The sequence below is a fragment of the Protopterus annectens genome, chromosome 1.part0 (genome assembly GCF_019279795.1).
Source record: "Protopterus annectens isolate FY-2018-M chromosome 1.part0, PAN1.0, whole genome shotgun sequence".
Classification (NCBI taxonomy): domain Eukaryota; kingdom Metazoa; phylum Chordata; order Ceratodontiformes; family Protopteridae; genus Protopterus; species Protopterus annectens.
Genome location: NC_056725.1, coordinates 1,536,595,641 through 1,536,617,472, shown reverse-complemented (window position 1 = coordinate 1,536,617,472; position 21,832 = coordinate 1,536,595,641). Strand labels below are relative to the sequence as shown.

General features: G+C 37.2%; 1 protein-coding gene across 5 annotated transcripts in view; it reads left to right on the top strand.

The window, feature by feature from the left end:
- The window catches only part of FAM227A (family with sequence similarity 227 member A), a 1,098,330-nt gene that overhangs the window by 46,176 nt on the left and 1,030,322 nt on the right, over nt 1-21,832 (top strand). The window contains exon 2 of one of the 5 annotated variants that reach the window (XM_044067970.1): nt 4,433-4,540. The exons of the other annotated variants lie outside the window; for them this stretch is intronic. The gene's annotated coding sequence lies outside the window, so the exon portion shown is untranslated. The remainder of the gene's footprint in view (nt 1-4,432; nt 4,541-21,832) is intronic. 5 annotated transcript variants of the gene reach the window in all.

Here is a 21,832-nt window from a genome sequence, read left to right as displayed (position 1 = left end):
TGCACACATTCTTATTTTTTTACATTTTTGCTGAGTCTGTAAGTTAACATGTCCATTAAGCAAATTCCTTATTTTTCAAGCCAGAGTCATTTAGTATGGATGCTAATTACATATTGCTAAACCCTATTTCTACATTTAAGCAAGCTTTATTTTATACCTTATTTATTTTGCGTATTTGTAACAGAATTACATTCAACCTTTTATTCACTGTTAAATACACTCTAACACCCTGTAGTCACCTGGGTGAGCTTCTGAGTTTAAGTAAAGGTGCCAACTGTTTGAGGATTAGATGGGGGAAGTGTTTGCATAGTATGTATTTAAATGAGCTGGAGTTCTGATAGTGGTTGGGATTATTAGAGTTGTAAATGTAACACTGGCTAACTTGCTGTAGGTCAGATGTTGAGAGTCGGGGATGAGCAAGAGTGGATAGGGAGTTACTATAACCATGCCAAATGTATTTTGCAGCTTTAGAGGAATGTAGCAGTGTATGAGACTAAACACAATAATCATCTTGACTTAGTGGAAGAAACATTGCATTGCAGGCCCTCTTTTAAAGTATAGTTCAGTACAACTAAGGCTGGGATATGTCAGAGCAATTTTAAGTAGGCATCATAAGGGTAGTTGCAGTACCATGCAGTATTGGCATTAGATCAATGCTTCAGCTCAGAAACAGAACACCAATGTATATGTTAGCACTGTTAGCTACTGCTTGTAAATAGAACAGAACAGCACAATGTTGGCAGGATTTCATAGGAATCACATTTACAAATTATGTCAGTTTAGGGCAAAGTGTTGCTTTTACATGATTTAACACCTTTTAGATGTACCACTGCAGAACATGTACTAAAAAGTAATGCGCAAAACATTGTGAATCAGATGCATGGGAGTAAACCAGTCATACAGGCACCATTACCATTGGTTTAAGAGAAGGTTATAACAATCATTCTAAATCCTAAAATCTAAGTAAAATGAAGAAAATCATATTTCTAGAGAACACTAATGGTTTGAGAGCAGGTTATAATAATTAGTTTGAGACCCAATTCTCAATAATTAAGTAAGCATAAGATAGTTCATTTAACATGTAATTGTAATGTATTTTTATCAACAAAGCCTAGTGTGATTATATTGCAGTTTACTTTGCCCTGATCCATTCCCTTCCCTTTTGTTGAGAACAAGATGTTGTACAGTGGAGTGGATAAGAGAGTATTATAGTTAAGTGTACATTGAAGTTGGCCATCTACCAAATATGAGGAGACACATAAGATGGGATGGCAATTTCCTTCTGTTTCCAAGAAAAACTGTCAATGGTTATTGGGTTATGAAAAGAACCTTATGTAGGTATAGTTCAAGTAGCACTAGAGAAGCTTGGGATAGAGTTTTGAATATGGGCAGGTGGGGGTTAGGACTCTAGTGAGTGGAGTGTTTTGGCTATACCCTTCACCCAAGCTTCTAGGTTAAAGGTGGGGGGAGGTTTAGTAGTGGGAGACTGTAGAGCTTTTCTGCTTGGCTATTGTGCTAAGGGAAGGTTAGCTGTATCTTATACTGCATTGTGATGGCTAAATGTATGTTAGACTAGTTTATTTATTTTACGGGGCTTTCATTGTTTTTACCTTGAGGGAAATACAGATTCCCAGACTCCAGTCTTTTTACCCTGAGGGTAATAATTCCATTGGTGGTGGTGGGATGCAACTGCAGTTTAGCAGGGCTTAGGAATAGATGAGCAGGGCAGTTAGTACTAGCATTATTTAGGTGACAAATTTTGTAGCTAAATGGCGTCTTTACACAGTAAGCTGAGGTGAATTTGCTGTAGATCATTCCCTCCTTTGGCCATTGTTGGAATGTGCTTTTCTTTGTCCCTTAGGGATGGTGGGGACTGGGGAGATTCACCTCACTGTCCTTTAAGTCACAGTAAGCTGAGGTTATTTTATGGTAAGCAATACCTGGTAAGTTTAAAGTCCCTTGACCATTATTTCTTCTGATCTCTGAGTGAGTGTGCTTTTCTTTGTCCCTTTGGATGAGGGTGCCATATGTTAAGCCATAGTCCTTATCCTTTCTGTTCTACTGAAAACATAAACTGTACCTGTAATAGGTAGCAATAAAAAGATACAGATAAATGTGGTCAGAATAAATATAAAAATAACTGAAGTAGGTGTATATAAAAAGACACAGGAACACAGACATGATGTGATAACTTTTATTGGACCAACATATGTTTCACAATTATTCAAGGTATGGAGTTAGCCGGAGCCCTTTGTTGGGAATTACTAAGTTACTGATTATACGTTCATAGGTGATTACCAGGCTAATGACCCCATGGGACCTTTTTAAGCCTATCACGCTTTCCAAATGTATCTTACAAGTTTTGATATCCTAGTGTTACTTTAAGACCTATGTGGAGGCTTGTGCATTGGTGGTAAAGTATTTACAGGCTACCTCTGTCTGGTAGAGACAAAGGTGCTATATCAGGAGTAAATATTTTATTCCCAATCCACTGGTCCAAGTTACATTTGAATTGGGTTAGGGAGGACCTCTGCTTCACAAGGATGGAAGCCTGTCTCAGAGAAGTCTCTGAGACACATGCATGTCCCTCCAGCATGTTCTATTTATGATGCAGACAAGGTTTAGATTCCAAGGTCAAGTAATTCAGATGGTATTTGTTTTGTGGATTTGCAAAAGGTCTATCAAAACAGGATCAGAGGATGTATTGTAGGTCAGGCATAGATCACCTTTCAGCATTCTGTAGGAGACTGAGTACAGTAATTTGGATGTGGAGAAGCTCAAGTATATTATATTGTTTGACCAGCCTTGAGGTGCATTTGTTTGTAAATTAAGACACCTCCACCTTTTGTCCTTCTTGTGCAGTAGCTGGTCTAAATATGTGGCAGGCATTATTACTCTGCACTGCTCGGATACTGTCTATGACTTTAAACCATATCTCAGTAGCTGTGCAGACTTCTACATTCTCCAGGAGGCAGGAGTGCTTGCAGGAAATTTAGTTTTTTGCTTAGACTCCTGGCAAGAGCAGTAACACATTTAGATTTTGTTGGTTTGATTTTGATGTGTTGGAAGGTTTATCAGGTTGGCAATGCCTAAAAAGGCACTGTGTGGCTGGACAAGGTTTCAGCCAGTATTCAAAAGCCTAGAGGGGATAGGTGCAGACCATCTGTGGGAAAGCAGCATGGTCTGTTACCTATATCATCCCAGACTGACTAATATTGAAACCCCTTCAAATGTCACCAAAAACTAAGCCAGTTATTAAAGTCAAATTGTCGCACATTCCGTGGAGAAGGTAGAATGTTGTGCAGTGCTAAGCTCATACCAGCCTGGGACAAATAGAGAGCTCCATCATACCTGTCTTGATATAGTACTGGGGGCAAGCCTCAGTTTTTTTATATGACTGATGTTGGATGCAGTGCTTAAGTATCTGTCATAAGCTTTTGCAGAAGGTATAACCTTAATATCAGACAACTCCAATAATACAAGAAAACTTTGTCGGGTACTCTGTGGTGATACTTCTGAAGAGCAACAGTAATTCGTAGAAAATTAGCCCACTGTATTATGTATTTCTAAGAATGCTGCTGATACCCATTCATTAATCCGTTAGAACTAAAAGAGAACACAACCTCTGGGAAGAATATTTGCAGTTGTTTAACTGCACAAGGTCTAAAAATCACTATGGAGGCTTCCATTTCTGATATTATCTACTGTAGATAACATTGCAATGCCAAAACTGGCAAATGCTATGTCTCATTTCAGCTGCACTTGTAAGTGCACTGAAAACGTATTTGTGTAAATAGGTAAATGGGCTAGTTCAAGGACCCTTTTCAGCCATAACCTGGGCCAAAGCAACAAAAGGTAACTTGTAACATTTCACAAATGGATTACAGATAAACAACAAATATACACTCATAAGCTGGGGATACATATCAAGATCAAACTCAGAGTTACCGTACCAATCTTAAATCTCACAGAGATACAGAATACATATACAGAGATAAAAGCAAAATTCCAGACTATATGGTTTGTGATGTATCATGCTTGCAACTAAGATTATGTTAATATGGTTTGTTTTCATTTATATAAACATAAGATTGTCTATGTCAAAAAAAGCAAAAATCCAGGTTATGCTAGAGAAAAGAGAAAACAAAATGCTCTTTTACAGTCTGAACAACCAGAAGGTTAGCAAAGCTACTTTGTATCGTACTGTTATGGTTAAGTAGTATATGGAATGATTTTGGAAGGGTAATCAACTATTAGACAATAAAACTGTGTCATTTATAAATGGAAGACAAATACTTCAACTGCTTTGCTTTAAGAGAGGAAGTTTTGACTATTCCAAACCTGCTAGGAACGTTGGTTCCAGGTGGTTCGTTGATTTTCCTGTGTGCTTTTTGTCCTGCAACTAGAACAAAAGTTGTCATTTTTCCTTTAGGAACCTCTAATTCCACGATCTTGGAGCACAACACTGAGAAATCGTTTCTAGCATGTGAGCCAGAGAGGTAGACAACACTCTAAATGAAGTAGCTTGAAGGTAAGAGAGGTAAGCGTCAAAGTGGCCTGAGCACAACTGAAAGCCATCTTACTTTCTCTAGAAAAGGTAGTGAGTTAAGAAAGTGATATGAACTCGCAAATCTTGCTAACTGTATGCTACAGAATGCTAGTTTTATATGGTGAATTAATTGTAATGATATGCAGTGGATACTCTTAACTTCATTGAGTACAGGGATAGGCGTTTGAGGCAGTCTATGTAGGACATGTTACTTACACCCTGTATTCTTCTGATGAAGAACCTCTGTGGTTGCTCCAGTTGTTGCATATGCCCGGTCAGCTACATACAGAAGGAAGCGTGTACTCAGTGATTGGTCTAATGGGGACTTGATTTCAGTAGAACAAAGACATCCTTGGACCCTTACAAGTTGCACATCACAGAATGATTTCCTTACTACCTTAGACACATGATGATCAAAGGCCAGGCTACTGACTACATGCATTTTCAAATCCCTGACCTCTGGGCTTACTCTTAGGAGTGTATTATCAAAATGGTAGTTTCCAGGAGTAGCCATCTTCCTGAAGGATACTGTTATGTAATTTTTGGCAGTGAGGCTTACACTGTGGCTCTGGTACTAGATATTAGTCTGTGTCATGCCTTCTTGGAGGGTATCTGCGTCTTGGGGAATTCTATGAGTACACCTGGTTGAAATCACCTGCAGACTTGGTTAGCCAGAGGTCCTTGACATTAGCCTCGACTTCAGAGAAGTAGATGCCAAAAAGGAGAGGTTTTAGCACCAAGTTTATACCAATGTCTCTGCTAGATACAAATGTGAGCACACTAGACAGTCTGACCTTTGGCTGCTTCAGCACTATCATCCCATTTTTTGACATAAAATGGAAAAGAAAGAGTCTGGTAGTACCATGCCAAGTATTTGTACCTCTTAGCCATGGGTATGAAATTATTCAGAGAAGCATGTGTCTTAAGATTGCCAACTTCACCCAAACGTTGGGCGTGCCAACGACTATTTTTTTTTCTCCTTTGCAACTTGTTTGTTGTCAGTAAACTTGCATCAACACTTAATTTTTTTTTTGAGAGGTTCTGTTATAACAACACAGAGGACAGTCAGAATAGCAAAGAACAAGGCATCCAAGGCACTCTACCAACTTCCAGAAAGTTACTCAGGAGATGACAAAAATAAACTTTATCGGGTTGCAAGGCAAAGACAGAAAAATAAAGAAGACAGACAGAGGACACCATTCATAAGAGATGCTGGCAACAACCTGCTCAGCAGTTCATAGGAAATTAAGACAGGTGATAGGAGTACTTTCTGCATGTAGAAAACCTTACAGAAGTTGTACTGCTCCATAGACTTCCTGTGATAAAAGAGAAAGAAGAACCCACACTAGAAGAAGTAAGAACAGCATCAAGGAAGATGAAATCAGGGAAAGCAACATACTCAGAAGAAGTAATGGCAGACATGATCAAGAAGTTAGCTGAGTTAGGGGATAAATGGCTTCTGAGGGTACTCATAGTAGTGTGAGGGGAAAGGCATATCCCAGATGACTGGATAATATGCTTCCTAGTGCCAGTGTACAAGAACAAATGGGGTATTCATAACTATGGGCAATATAGTGGTATCAGACTCTTATGCTGCATGAAAGTGCTAGAGAGGGCGATTGATTGGTAGGTTAATATACAGAATAGTAGAAAGTAAGATTTAGATTAAGATGCAGCACAATTGATCAGAGGTTTAATGTGAGACAGATAGTGGAAAAGAAGTTAGAGATGAGGAAAGAGTCCTACTAGGCATTCCTAGACGTGGAGCTGTAGCCAACTGGTAGAGTGTTAGAGGTAGTGTGTGACAGAAAAATGCCAAAAAAGCTAGTAGTACAACTAGTACTTCTGTACAGTTTCATAGTTTAATTCAATTTAAACCATTAAAAATTGCGGACTCCAAAATACTGGATTTATATTTATTGTCACCTAAGTAGTCATCCAATCTTTTTTAAACATATTCAATAAACTAGATTCTATTACCACCAAAGAAAGTTTGTTAAACACTTTTGGAATCAGCTGTGTTATATGACATCTCTCTTTTTCGTTTTATTAAAATAATTTATTTGTGTTTTAAACCTCTTTTCCTGATACTTGGATTAGCTTCTGGTAATGTTAAACAAATTCTGCTTTTTAATGTCATATCCATAGTTGTTTTAAAAGTTAAGCATAATTTACCTCTAACAAGCCTGTGCAGCATACTATAGAGACCTAAAGTCTGTAATCCCTCAGAATAGTTTAGATATTTAACCCTTGTGACTTTTTGTATAATATTTTTGAACAATCTCCAAAGTTCCAATCTCAGAAGTAGATAAACCACAGAAAAGTAGATTGTATTCAATTATTGGTCTTACCATAGATATAAACAAACATTTTAATATGCTAATTTCTCTGGTTTCTTATGTGTTCAAGACCAGGCCTATCTGCCCTAATGTTCTAGCCTTTATAAATTTATAAATATAAAGTCAGTTCCATTTATTATACCAAGGTCTTTTATATGGTTAACCATGTCCAGTACTTTATCACCCATCATAATTTTTCCTAAAGATTGTTTGCCAAAGTTTACACTTTACATTGTAATCAAATTGTAAACTAGCCTTTAGTGCCCAATTATTGACAGAGCTTAAGTAATTAAGAGTCTTCATATCTATATTGTAATTTATTTCACTTCCTACCTTAAAATCATTGGTGCATTTTGCTGACCAAAAACACAATGGTGTTGGCATCTCTGAAAAACCATGTTAAGAAAGATAGGTCCAAGTACTGTTGCTGAGGTATGCCCTTTGAAATGGGTTTCCAACTAGATCTAACCCCCTGTATTTGTATGCTGGTACTTAACCAATTAGTTAGCTGGCTTATACTATATGGCTTGATATCTAGTTTACATAAGCAATGTATTATGTTGTCATGTTGTAAACTATCAAATCTTTATAGACATCTAGGTAAACTACTACACAATTGTTTCCCAAATCCATACATACAGATACTTTTCCCTAAAAGTTCTTTAGACTTGTTAGGGTCGACTAACTTTTTATAAACAAACCCAACAAAGAAATGTAACCGTTAGGTACAGGTTGACAAATTGTATGAAAATGAATAACTAAAAATAAAACAAACTCGACTACCATGGCTGTACGAAGTCCATAAAAACAGTATATATTTATTTAACAAAAAACAATAGTGTTTTCACAGCCAGTAGCTGCTTCTTCAGACCTGCAAACAAACATACAATTGATCCTTAAAAAAGTAAAACAAACAAATGAACGTAAATCATAAAATCACATGACAACTCATTCATAAAAATGTCATGGACAAGCACTAGAAAACTAACCAATCAAATCAATGAACCAGACTTCTACTCTTTAATATCCAAAATGACTGAGATGTTTTCTGATAGAATGACTTATATGTTGATATACAAGTTTCAAGTAGACAGTATAATTAAGAAGGTCGAATTTTTGTTATATGACCTTTTAGTGACTGGGGTTATTAACCAAGAGTTATATGATTACTTCTGTGTTGAACATCCCTTGGTTCCATTGCTTTATGGGTTGCCAAAGATGTACAAAGATAGTAGAGATCCCCCGATGCATCCAGTTGTTTCTAGTAGGGGTTAGGTTACTGAACCCCTCTTGATATTTGTAGAGAAAATGCTTCGACCTGTTATAGACATGGTTCCAAATATACTGAAGGATATTAAGTTTTTTTTAACTGATTTGTTTGGTTGGTATAAGAGTTTAACTGATAATCATGACCTACTCTTGGTAACTATGGACATTTCCTCCCTTTTAAGCATTATTCCTAATGATCGGAGTATTGTCTTTTGTCAGAAGTTTTTTAAACATGTATGGTTCCATGAAAAATAGCAGTGTTTTTGATTTGTTCCTTACTAGAACTAGTTTTGGAGAATCATGCTTTTATTTTTCAAAATGAGTTTTTTCTTCAGAAATTGAGAGTTGCAATGGAGACCATTTGTGCTAATTTTTATGCCAATATTGTATTGGCACAATGGGAATCTAATTACGTACACAGTAATAATCCGTATTACAGACATTTTGTTGATGATCTTTTTATGGTATGGAGAGGTTCAGAAGAATGTTTGTATGATTTTATCCATTATCTGCACCCTACCACTATCTTCCTCAAGTTTAGTTATCAATTTTCACGCTCCGTTGTTAATTTTAGTATGTTTTTTGAACAATTGTAGTACGGCCATTTATAAGAAACCTTGTAAACGTAATATTTTATTACATAACTCGAGTATGCATCCTAGACATGATCTAGAAATGTTTTGAGAGGACAATTTTTTAGAATTATGCAGTTACATGATGATGATAATGCAGCATATGTAGCACTAAACCAAGCAGGTAATGATTTTGCACATAGAGGCTACTCTGAAACTGATATTCATGAGACTGCAGATTATGTTTGTTCTACAAGAGACACTACTGCCTGTCCTTATTTTTCAGAACAAAATGAGATAGTTCCACGTTTGCACAATAAACAATATGTTAAAGTGCCATTTTTCGAGCAATATAGGAAGCATTTGTGATGTGATAAGGAAACATTGGTCTGTTCTTATGGCTGATGATGATATAGCCAGTGTAGTAGGATCTGTGCCGATGTTTTCTTTCAATAATAAATTTTCATTGAGACTGCACTTATGTTAAAAAATAGTTATTTTAAGCCACTTTTAATGACTGAGAAACATGGCACATTTTCATGTTATACATGTTCAGCATGCAGGTTTATTCTTAACTCCAGCAGTATTTATGTTAAATCTGTTGATAAGAATATTAACTTTAATTTTTATGCAGACTGCAATACTTGTAATGTGGTTTATTTTGCTTGTTGTTCTGTCTGCGAATGTTATTATGAAGCCAAAATGAATTGCAGTCTGTAAGATAGAATGCTAGAGCATGCTTGAGATATTAAGAAAAGTAAATTGACCAATGCTTTAGCTAAACATGTTTATGAATGTGGTGTGAATCACACATTTAAGTTTGAAGTTCTAGAAGTGTTGCTTTTAAATCTTAAGATTGGGGACATCATAAACACTACGGAACGTGCTGAACTGAGGTGGATCATCACTTTAAATGCAGATTCCCTGGTTTGAATGGGTGGGTGTCTGTAAAACCATATTAAAGAGCAGAAGCCTGATTCATTGATTTGATTGGTTGTTTTTTAGTGTGTGTGTGCCACTGAAGCTTATAGTAAAGAGTAGAAGTCTGGTTCATTGATTTGATTGGTTAGTTTTCTAGGGCTTGTCCATGACTTTTTTTATGAATGAGTTGTTATATGATTTTATGATGTACGTTCATTGGTTTGTTTTACTTTTTTAAGGATCAATTGTATGATTGTTTGTAGGTCTGAAGAAGCAGCTATTGGTTGTGAAAACGCTAACCATTGTTTTTTGTTGTTTTGTTGAATAAATATAGTGTTTTTACATAATTCGTACAGCCATGGTGGTCAGCTCTGTTTTGTTTTTAGTTAACTTTTTATAAAGCCACTCTGATTTTGATCCATTTCTGGTCCACAGTTACCTTGTTTAGCAAGGAGATTTAAGACGCATCTTTCAAAGAATTTGCCAAGTATCGACATGGGACTTATTATTCAGTAATTAGTTCTGCCTGTTTTGTCCCAACTCTTAAAGACTGAAATTGCAGGCAATTACTTCCAGTCCATTGTTACTGCACTGTGACCTAGCATGTTGTTGTTGTTGAATATTTTACCTACTGGTTCTAATACAGTTTCTGCTATGAAACAGATGGGACTTACAGATATATTTTCATGTCCCATAGAAATATGTTCTTGGACTCTATTCAGTGATTGTTTAATTTCCTCTGTAGTTATACTAGGGCACATTATATTAGTGTCAGTGATGCAACAGGTAGCACACTTGCCTTTGGTGCAAAAGGATGTGGGGGTTTCACTCCCAAACCAAGTAGATGGATTGTTGCCACTTCACTGCAGCATAAAGTATGTGCTGCACTCTGAGTGTGTAATCCTTCAAATGAGGCATTAAATTGAGGTTCTATCTGCTTGTGTTGCTGGTAGCTGAGGTGATTGTAAAATATCTCACTGCATGTATTGAAAAGAGTAGGGGAAGTCTCTTGAGGCCTGACCAAATTTTCACTAGAAGTATAAATACCACATCAGGTCTCCCGTGAAAAGAGGCCACTAGCCTAGTCAAACTAACTAGATCAACAAAAGAATAAATAAATAAAATAAATTAGTGCCAGTCATTTTTAGGTCAAACATATGTACTCCATTGCCAGCACATAAAGAGGAGAAATAATCGTTAAAAAATTCATCCATTTCCTTTCTATCTGTAATAACTTTGTCATACGTTTTAAAGTGCAGACAGCCAACTGAGAGTTTTTCCTAATCTTTGCATATTTAAATAATAGTCTTTTATTATCAGGAATATTAATGAGAAACTTCTCATAGTTCCTTCTTTTGAAGGTCAGGGTTAGTTTTAACTCCTTGGTAATTTTGTTTAAGCCTATTTTGTTACACTTTGTTTTATGATTTGTGTATCTAGTGTATAACATTCTCTTCTTGTGTAATAGTTTTGAAAGTTGCTTAGTCCACCAAGGCATCCTGCCACGATACTTTACACTGATACTTGTTTTTCTAAGATGTTTCACAAATATTTCTAAGTTTAATCCACTCACACTCCTCATCGCCACCTGAGGATATATAATACCACTTGATATATTTAAATTCTTTCTCCTTTACCTTTTTTATCCAGGCATTTTAAATTGTATCTTCTTGTACACGTTTGTCTATTATGTGTAGAAGAAACTCTATTAAATAGTGTATTGCCATGGTCTGATATCCCTAATAGGTGAATTATTTCAATACTGTTTACCAGGCTTACACTGTTTTCTAGGATTAGGTCCAAGGTCTTTTCCTGTCTTGTTGGTAGCTCAGACTTTTGGGTGAATCATGATTCATTCAGCAAATATTGAAGACATGACTCCATATAAGTACTTGGTAACTGATCTCTCCAATTTTTACCTACATAATTGAAATTGCCAAGTATAATTGTTGGAAGGCCATTCATATGACTCTCTAAAGCATTTAAGAAGGATGAATGTTCCAAAATGTTCACCTTAAGTTTCCTGTATACCAACTAAACTCACTCTCATAATGTCAGGTCATACATTATTTTTTAAAATCTGGAAATGTAAAATTTGCAGAATTCCAGCATTCTGTTATAGCTGTAATGTGCAGATTATTATGATTTATGCATAATTCAACTTTGCTATTTTTCCCATAATGCTTCTGCCATCGCCTATAAGCATGTAAGTATTCTGCATGATTTATTTTATTTGTTCTGTTCATAAGATGATATATCTGTTCTACTGTATTCCATCTAAAAAAACTAAAAACCCTTCTTCAAAATGCTTTCCTTTTCACTAAAATGTAGTAAATTCTGTGTGAACATGTCATTATCTAAAACAGTTTCTTCTCACATTGGCAGAGCACTAAAACCTTATAAATGGCCCTATCTATGTAACCAGGTATTAAACATTTTTGCCTTTGTCATACTATACTCTGAGAAGATTAAACATGGTAGAATTTCACAAAAAGTATGCCTAACTTTATTTTTCAAGCAGTCCTCTAAATATTTAGTTACAGCATCTTTCATGTGGTTTAGTGGACTATGTCTTAAATCATTAGTTATTGCCATGACTGTAAGGGCAGTACCACTATATAGTATATGTACCACTTGGCAATCTTCTTCACGTTTGGAATATCCACTAACCATGCTCCACTGAAACCAGTCACTGCTCTGTACTTTTACATAGTGCAGTTAGTGGTTTATTTGAAAATTTTAACATGAATCTCCCAATATTTGCAACTATCTCTCTTACCTTCTTTATCTTTTTTATAGTCACAAACCGATATATCATCTGACCACTTGCCTGCTATAAAATTAGTTACCTTCTTTCTCTTCCTACCTTAATGTACCTCTACCTTCCTTTTTTCTTTTTGTTGTACATTCCAATTCAATATTTTTTACTGTTGTAATATCATCCAGTTTTTAACTACTACATTTCTTTTTTTCTACATTGTTTATTACTACTGCTTTCATTAATTTTATTCACTTATACTGTCTTATTTACTTTTGTTATACATTCCCTCTCAGCCTTGTCTGTTGACTTGATATTATCTAAGTTTATAACCTGTTCCTTTCCATATTTCCTTTCACATTGGTTATACTATAGGTTCTACTAATATTGTTTGGGGATCCTGTCTGCAGGGTGCTACTGTAAATTGTATTCATCTCAATTATTAGTGTCATATAGAAACATGGACAGAGAAGGCAGAGCAGTTGAGGAAGCTAGAAATGATGGAGATGAAGTGCCAGAGATGGGTGGTAGGATGCACACTGTGGGACAGACAAAGAAATGATGACATCAGAGCAGAAGCCAAAGTAGCTCCATTTGCAGAGAAAGTCAAAGAGAGCAGATTATGGTGGTTCAGGTACATGTGCAGGAAAGCAGGAGATGATTTAGTGAAGAGGATTTGGGAGAGACAGGAAGAAGGCAAAAGAAAACAAGGCTGTCCAGCAAAGAGATGCATTGATTGCATGACAGAAGACCTGTGACAGTCAGGTATAACTCTCGAAGAAGATAGGAGAGTAGCGCTGAATCAAAAGAGGTATGACAGTTCATGCGACTTCCCGAGCCCATGTAGAAAAATGGAGAATGTGGGGGGTTTATGATGATATTGATTGGTGTTGGCACACGAGAGCAGAAGCAGGTCATTTGCATATATGCAGGTTTGGTAGGCCAGGGCTAAGTCATTAATGAAGACTTAAAATGAACAAAGCCCTAATATAGGACCTTCTGAGACTCTTGCCTGAAGTTGCTAGCATCCAAGACAACAGTAAAGAGCTTGCCTGTTAAATAAAATCTACATGTCTAACTGAACCAATTTTAAAACAGTACATTCAAGTTTCATTACTAGCTTATCATGGTTGATATATCCAAACTCCCTTTTTTAGTCCATAAAACCCTCTTCTGAAATCATGTTTTTTTGTGGGATAAAATACCAGATTTGCTTATATACTCTAACAGCCCAAATTCAATCTTTTTCTAGTAAGGTTGGAAATAAGTCTGTAATCCTGAACAGATTTTGTGGATGTGTATTTAGAGTCATAGGTAAGTACTAGGCTAGCAGCCCTTCTGGACCATTTTAAGCCTAGCCTGTTTTACTTTTTGTGCTGAAAATAACCTATCCCATTTGGTTATTAACTGACCTTACCCATATCATGGTTAATAATTATATAATACCCCTAATGAGAATAACTGGGATCATACCATAGATAATTTAAGGGGACCCATGCATGGGATAAAGCATTTAGGAACCACCTTTAAGTAGTGGATATATGTGGTGTATTTGAACTGAGGAGAGGCTACTTTTAAGCGGAGGACATTTTATGTAAGTAAGTCAAAGCTTTAACAATAATAGGAGGGTGTGTGACCTGGAGTTGATTGGTGGCTTGAATTCATTGTTGTATCCTGAGCACAGGCTGTTTTCTGTGGAAGTAGGGGTTTATTGTGGACTTGCAGTGCAATCAGTAAAGTTAGTTTCCCTTGAGAGGTCCTTCCTGGTAATGAGACATTTTTGGGGGATATTAAACTATTGGGTTATTTGAGTGATTGTGGGATACTTTGAGTGTAATTTTTATAATTTTGGTGATAGCTTAGCACATGCGTTATAAGCTTGTGTAACATGGTTTTCTGTAAGATTTTTTGGTAATGTGATTTTTTTCTTACTTTAGGGATATTTTGTCATTCAAAATATGTTGGCACACTGGTAGAAGAGTTTTTAAGCTGTATTCATGCTTGAAATGATAAATGTTTTTAGATAATAGTATTGACTGAATTTCGGATACTGTGTGAGGGATACTTTGTTATATTACATATATTAGTGTAAGTACTTAAAATGTTGTGTGGCTGAAGTAATAGTAAGAGGGGGTTGTTCTTAAGGTTTAGGTTTTCTGGTTTCAAAATGGGAAATGTGAATGGGTGTTAGGGTCTTGCCAATGGTAAAAAGATTTGGGATACAAATGGGGAGGGTTAAGGCTAGCATGATGTTGGCTATATGACCAGGGAGGATAGGTTTCTTGAGCTGGAAAATTGAGGTAATGAAAGTCATGATGTCTCTTTTGGCATTATATTTGTTTTTCCTGTAAATGTTAGTCCACAGGATAAAGGACAGCAGAAGATGCAGAGGGTTTGTGGGAAGGGAAGAGGAATAAGATTAATATGATTAGGTTAAGGGGTGGAGAGGAGGAGGAGGATGTGGAATGCCTGATAGATAAACAGATCTAGTAATACCAAGCATTAAGGTACTAGTCTAGTAGGACCATAGTCCATCCTTCCATCCTACAACAGGTTCAACACACAGCTTAACCAGCAGCATGGTCCCATCGTATTCAACATAATCTAAATGTGGACCAGCAGCAGTCTAAAGATCCTTATCCAAGATATTGTTATAATTATTGAAGGCCACCCAAAGGAGAACACTCTTAATCAAGGACATAAAGATAACCCATATGCAAAAATAAAAAAAAAAACATGCAGCCAGATCCACTACATCTGCTCAGTAAACATGAGCTTGCACTACACTTCCTTGATTACACATATTTGTAAATAACTGCTTGAGTACAAAAATTCTCATAATGTATCTACATGAGCTTGGCACTTTGGAGCAAGTCTGGTAAAAAAAAAGAACATTTATTCCAGAGGACAAGTATCCCTAAACTCTGCATTTGTTGGATCACCACCCCCTATTCTTCTTATATTATTATTGTTTGGTCACAGCACTTCAGAGAAGGAGTTATCACTTACAGGAAGTATTGATTATGTCAGTATTTCTGTAATATAAACCAACCTTTGACTACTACAATTTTTCAAGGTTCAGCTACTACTGACTTCAGATCCCCAGCTTCTCTCTCAACTCCTTCACTGCCTATGGCTGCCATATCTTAAGGGTACATTGGCTGTAACCATTTGCTGGATGGGTCTCATCCCTCTGGAAAAGAAGACCCCAGAGCCACCTGGATTATTAACCCTTTTCTGACTTGGGAGAAAAGCGGAGAAACCAGAGCCATCATATCATAGTCAGCTGGTATTTTCTGAGAGGCCTTATTTTCTACATGCTGGCATAAATCCTTAGAGAGACCACTGTCTACATTTAGACATGGTCTAGGATCATCCTCCTCTAAGTAGTGATGCCATCCAAAACTGTCCTAAATGCTTGGCCCCAGCCTCTGCTATGTGCTTTCACTTCCACTGAGGCTGCAAAGAATGGCATCCAGCAAGTCACCCCAGGGTATTCCTCCACAGAACAGTGGAGAGCAAGCAGATTATTGTCTTTTCTCTGTCTCCACCCCCCCTTTTACCAGCCCCAGTAGGCTCGTGACCTGGTAGTCTAACTAAGGTCACCTGTCTGGTAACCATGGCTGTATCCTTCTATGTCAGGGGTGCTGTCCGGACCTCCCATAATTTGCTGACATCTGTAGAGTTTCACTTAAAAGGAAGTGAATAAGGAGACATGAGGAATTGTAAACCTCAGCTAATATGCTCAAGCAAGACTACATCAAGCTAGTCAGTCTAAGCAAGTGACTATAAGCCCATGCAGTCACCTGACAAGATGCTGAAGAAAAGACTGTCCAGATAGAGAGGCAGGCCAAATTGCATAGCCTGCCACCCAACAAAAAACATGGATGGAAATATAAATGCCTATATTTAAAAATAAAGTATATATCCTCATAATACAGTAATCTTTGGAGTGGTGTTGCATTTTCATATACTCCTGTAGGTTAACATAGTATACATTGTGTTAAGCAGATCAATTTTGTAACCTGTTAAAATAACATGACATGTACCAACTTTGCAGCTGACTGTCACACACACAAAAAATACTCCTTAACACCAAAAAGTCAAAATGTATAATATTTAGTACTAAAGCCAAGCTCTCTAAGGTCCCCAACAACTGGCACATATTCATTAGTAATGTAATCTGTCTTGATACCACCAAGTAGTTCCATTACCTAAGAATTTGACCAGACCAACATCTTAACTTCCAACAACATGTACAAATAACCAAAGCAAAAATCAGCTCACATCTATTCTGGATATCTAAAATGTTCCATTTTCTCTTCTCTGAAACATGCATGGCCCTTGGTAAAGGTGTGTTCCTTTCTCAACTAGAATGTTGTCTACCGCTTGTGGCATCAGCCTATAACAAGAACATCTCCACCCTACAAACAGCCACCACCACCATCTACAGATTCTGTACACTCACCCCCAAGACACAACAATCTCTGTCACGTCATGACGATGATGTTGATTAAAGAAGTATTGCTTGTCTGTTTTCTTACTAAATTACTTGTTATAACAGTACTTCTCAAACTATCTGTGGAGAAAGCCCATTTGTTCATTATGTCCATTATGGACTGGTACTTCCGTAAAACAAATGTAATAAACAGACTATAATACTTAAGGATATACAATGAAAAACCCTCACCACCTGGATATATCATATCAAGTGTTTTCACACCTTCTCAGGGATTCAGAAAGAAGGCCACCACCAGTGGTAAAAGCATTGGCCCAAAGGAACTATTTACATGCTGCAAGAAATTGCAATTCAGAAACATGTTAGCTACAGTGAGGAAAAAAACTCAGTATTGCCTAATTTGCATGTTTCTGGATCTCTCTTCACTACTGCCAGTGCAAATCAGCACTTTTTTGTGGTAGTCAATACTGCCAACCCAAGCATCTCATTGGTGCAGGCATCTCCTTTTCACTGTCTTACAGATATGCACACATTAAAACACACACACCAGCGTACTTCTTACTTGTCCCTGAGATGATAGAATGCTCCAGATGTCTCTTATTTTTTTTCTACCCCATGTACATTATAGATGATTATAGTCTGTCAGTAATGTCAAGCTTTAGAGTTTCATTCTTAATGTTTGTAAACAGCATCATGATACTAGACACCCCATCCCTTTCAGCTTCCCTGATTTTACAGAATGCTTCTGCTGTTGCCTCTTATACTTGCCCTGTCCCTTGTAACTCATGGACCATTGCAGTCACTAAATAAAGCCAAACATTAGAGTTTCATATTTGTTATGCAAAAAATACCTTGCTACACTAACTTTTCATTTAGCATAGAGGGTTAAGGCTTGTGCTTAGTAAGTTACTCCCTTTGTTAAGAGTAGGGTTCAAATTTTCCCTAACTTCATTATTTTTTTCTTTATTTTCAAAGATGATAAGGTAATATGCAGGACTATCTCCAGTGTCTGTCTGTCTAATGTTAGTGCAGAGTGTTAATGTATTTCAAAGTGTTGAGGGTACAGAGTTTGAATTTTTTTTAAGTGCTGTTATAGCACAATATAAAGAGTAACTCTGGTTTCCAGTATTCCCCCCTGAATTACATCTTTCTTCAATGAAATGTTAGCAGGGATTCAGAGCTTAAAGGTTTTAACCACATGGTCTCCAGGTCCCTTTTATTGGTTACATACAACACTACAGTCATGTGGCACCTGAGCAGACAAAAGGATACAAGGTCATACCTTCTTTGCAGGTTGGCAGTGATGGCCGGGGAGCTAGCCTTACAACATTTCCTGATGCTTCAAACCTCATACATCCCATCACACCAAAACCTAGTGGCAGACAGACTAAGCAGATCCAAGACGGATCCTCATCTCAAAACTTTTCCCACCTTTAATGTGACCTATAACCTGTACAGTTCAATTGAAAAAACAAACAAATTTGTTGGGGGGAAAATATAAAAATAAAAAACGTACAATACGCTGGTTGCATAAGTGTGCACACCCTTAAACTAATACTTTGAAGCATCTTTTGATTTAATTACAGCATTCAGTCTTCTTGGGTACACACTTGCCATAAATTAAAGAGACTGATTAACCCCAAATGAAGTTCAGCTGTCCTAGTAGGATTTTCCTGACATTTACTTAGTTGCCTGCTACAGCAAACTCCATGGCTTGCAGAGAGTTTACAAAACATCAAAGGGATCTCATTTTTGAAAGGTATCAGTCAGGAGAAGCGTACAAAAAAATTTCTACAGCATTGGATATACCATGGATCACAGTAAAGACAGTCATCAAAAAGTGGAGAAAATATGGGACAACAGCGACTTTGCAAAGAACTAGACATTGATGAAAAGACAAGACAAAAACTGGTCAGGGAGGCTGCCAAGAGACCTACAGCAACACTGAAGGAGCTGCAGGAATTTCTGACAAGTACTGGTTGTGTACTCCATGTAGCAACAATCTCCCGTATTCTCCATATGTCTGGACTATGGGTTACAGTTGCAAGACAGAAGCCTTTTCTTACACAGAAAAACATGCAGGCCTGGCTAAAATATATAAAGTCTCCCAAAAGCATGTGAGAAAATGTGATATGGTCTGATGAGACCAAGGCTGAAATTATTGGCCACAATTCCAAAAGGTACGTTTGGCACAAAAACAATACTTTGCATCATCAAAAGAACACCATCCCCACGGAGAAGCATGGTGGTGGTAGTAACATGCTTTGGGGTTGCTTTTCTTCAGCTGGAACTGGGGCTTTAGTCAAGGTGGAGGAAACTATGAAGAATTCCAAATACCAGTCACTTCTGGCCCATAACCTTCAGACATCTGCTAGAAAACTGAAGATGAAGAGGAATTTCACCTTTCATCACGACAAAGACCCCAAGCATACATCCAAATCAACAAAAGAATGGCTTCGCCAGAAGAAAATTAAAGTTTTGGAATGGCCCAGCCAGAGCCCAGACCTAAATCCAATAGAAAATCTGTGAGGTGACCTGAAGACGGCTTTGCACAAGAGAAGCACTCGCAATCTGACAGATTTGGAGCACTTTTGCAAGGAAGAATGGGCAAATATTGCCAAGTCAAGATGTGCCATGCTGATAGGGGTCTATATCATATTTTCGAAGTTTGAAAACTTCAAACGTTAAATAATCAAATTCAAATGTTCGAAGTTTCAAACATTGAACATATGATTAAAAAAAAAAGAAAGGGAAGTTACCTGACTGTTGTAAGCACGGGGACAAGCCCCCCTGCACCCCCCACACCCCCCACTCTTTAAATATACCAACTCTGAGACTGCACTATAACGCGGTAAAGGGAAGGTTTCCCTTACTGCACTATAGTGTGGTCTCGGAGTTGGTATATTTAAAGAGCGAGGGGGGTGGCGGGGGGGCTTGCCTACAACAGTTAGTTTTGGGTTTGGGTTTTTTTATCATATGTTTGATGTTTGAAACTTCAAACATTTAAATTTGATTATTTAATGTTCAAAGTTTTCAAACTTTGAACATATGATATAGACCCTGCTGATGGACGCCTACCCAAGAAGACTGAATACTGTAATTAAATCAAAAGGTGCTTCAACAAAGTATTAATTTAAGGGTGTGCACACACAACAAAGTATTATTTTAAGGGTGTGCACACTTATGCAACCAGCTTATTGTAAGTTTTTTATATTTTCCCCTGTTTGTTTTTTAATTGAATTGTACAGGTTATAGGTCACATTAAAGGTGAGAAAAGTTTTGAAATTATTTATTGTGATCTCATTTTTTTATATCACAAAAATCTTGCATTTTAACAGGGGTGTATAAACTTTTTATATCCACTGTATATTGGTCTTTGGAGACTCTTTTGTGAGACATACTGATGCACCCTCACCAGGCTGAGCGAGAACATGTGTAATATCACTGTTATCCAAATAGTAAGTGTAACCCAGGGCTAGGGCTAGTGGAGTGGTTTATACAGTATCACCAAATACATACAAGTACTCTTGAGAGCTTAAATCATCTCTACACAAAACAGCCACAGTTAAAAGATTTAAAAATATTTAATAATAAATAATAAAACACAAGACAGTACTTATCAAGTCAATACAATGACATTAGAGAGTTCAGAAATCACAGGAAATACTGTAAAACAACATTGTAGGATAGTCTCACATAAATATAGAACACAGCTAGATTAATCTTGCTAGTTCTATCGCTAAAAAAAATACTAAGATCTAAGATCCTACTTACAGAGCAAGCAAATATAGATGAGAAGTGCTGGTGAGTTGTTGTCAGCTTCAGAACAAAATACAAAATGTCATCCTTACTTTCTGAGATAGCACTTAAATTGATAATACACATTACTGCTGAGTCATTTCAGATTACATCATTCTTATTACTTCTTAAGTTTTCCAGGCTCACGGAACTTAAAATTTAACATTTCTCTTTTGATCTGCACCTGCCAGGAAGCCACAGCAAAGACACTTTACATGTGAAATCTAGTAATTATTTATGTCTTAAAACAATAGAAAGAATTGCTAGCTGCAGACATCCTGTCTCCAAGCTTGAGATCAAACACAGTCATAAAATCCTTTGTTTATCAGCTTTTTTTCCAGCAGGGTGCACTGTGGTTACATTTTTGAAGCTCAGAACATACACAGTTTTCTTACATTTGTCAAATAAGCCTGTGGATCATATTAATATTTACAAGGACATATAATTATTTATAAATTTCTATCTAGCTAGGCTGGTAGCCTTCACACCCCCCCCCCCCCGGAGAACTCAAGCTAATTTTTCAAGTGACCCTTGAGAAATGTTTCTTGAGAAGGTTAGGCCTATCTGGGTATACCTTACCCCATTCCCTGTCTTGAGACCCCATCTGCATTGGCATTGCTAATCCCACTGTGGTGCTGCACCGACATATCATATGCTTGCAACCCTAGGCTCCACCTTAGCAACTTGACATTTTGCTGGCTGGCTTGATGTAACGATGTTAGGAGATTGTGATCTGTAACTACAGCGAATTTCATTCAGTACAAATAAGGCCGAAGTTTCTCAAGTGCCCACACTATGGCTAGACATTCCTTTTCTACAGCTGCATAGCATTCCTCCATGGGTTGGAGCCTACAATTGAGATAAACCACTGAGAGCTCTTCTCCCTCTCATGAAATCTGGCTAAGTACAGCCCCCACGCCATGGTTTGAAGCATCCACCTGTACAACAAATTCTTTGCTGTAATCTGGACTGGCTAACACAGGGGGTCCTTCCAAAGCATCTTTAGGCTTTAGGAATGCCTGCTGACATGCTGTGGTCCACACTACCTTATCTGGCCTGTTTTTCCTTGTCAGGTTTGTGAGGGAAGCAGCTATGGTACTATAACTGGGGATGAACTTTCTCTAGTACCCTGCTGTCCCTAAGAATGCCCTCACCTACTTTTTGGTA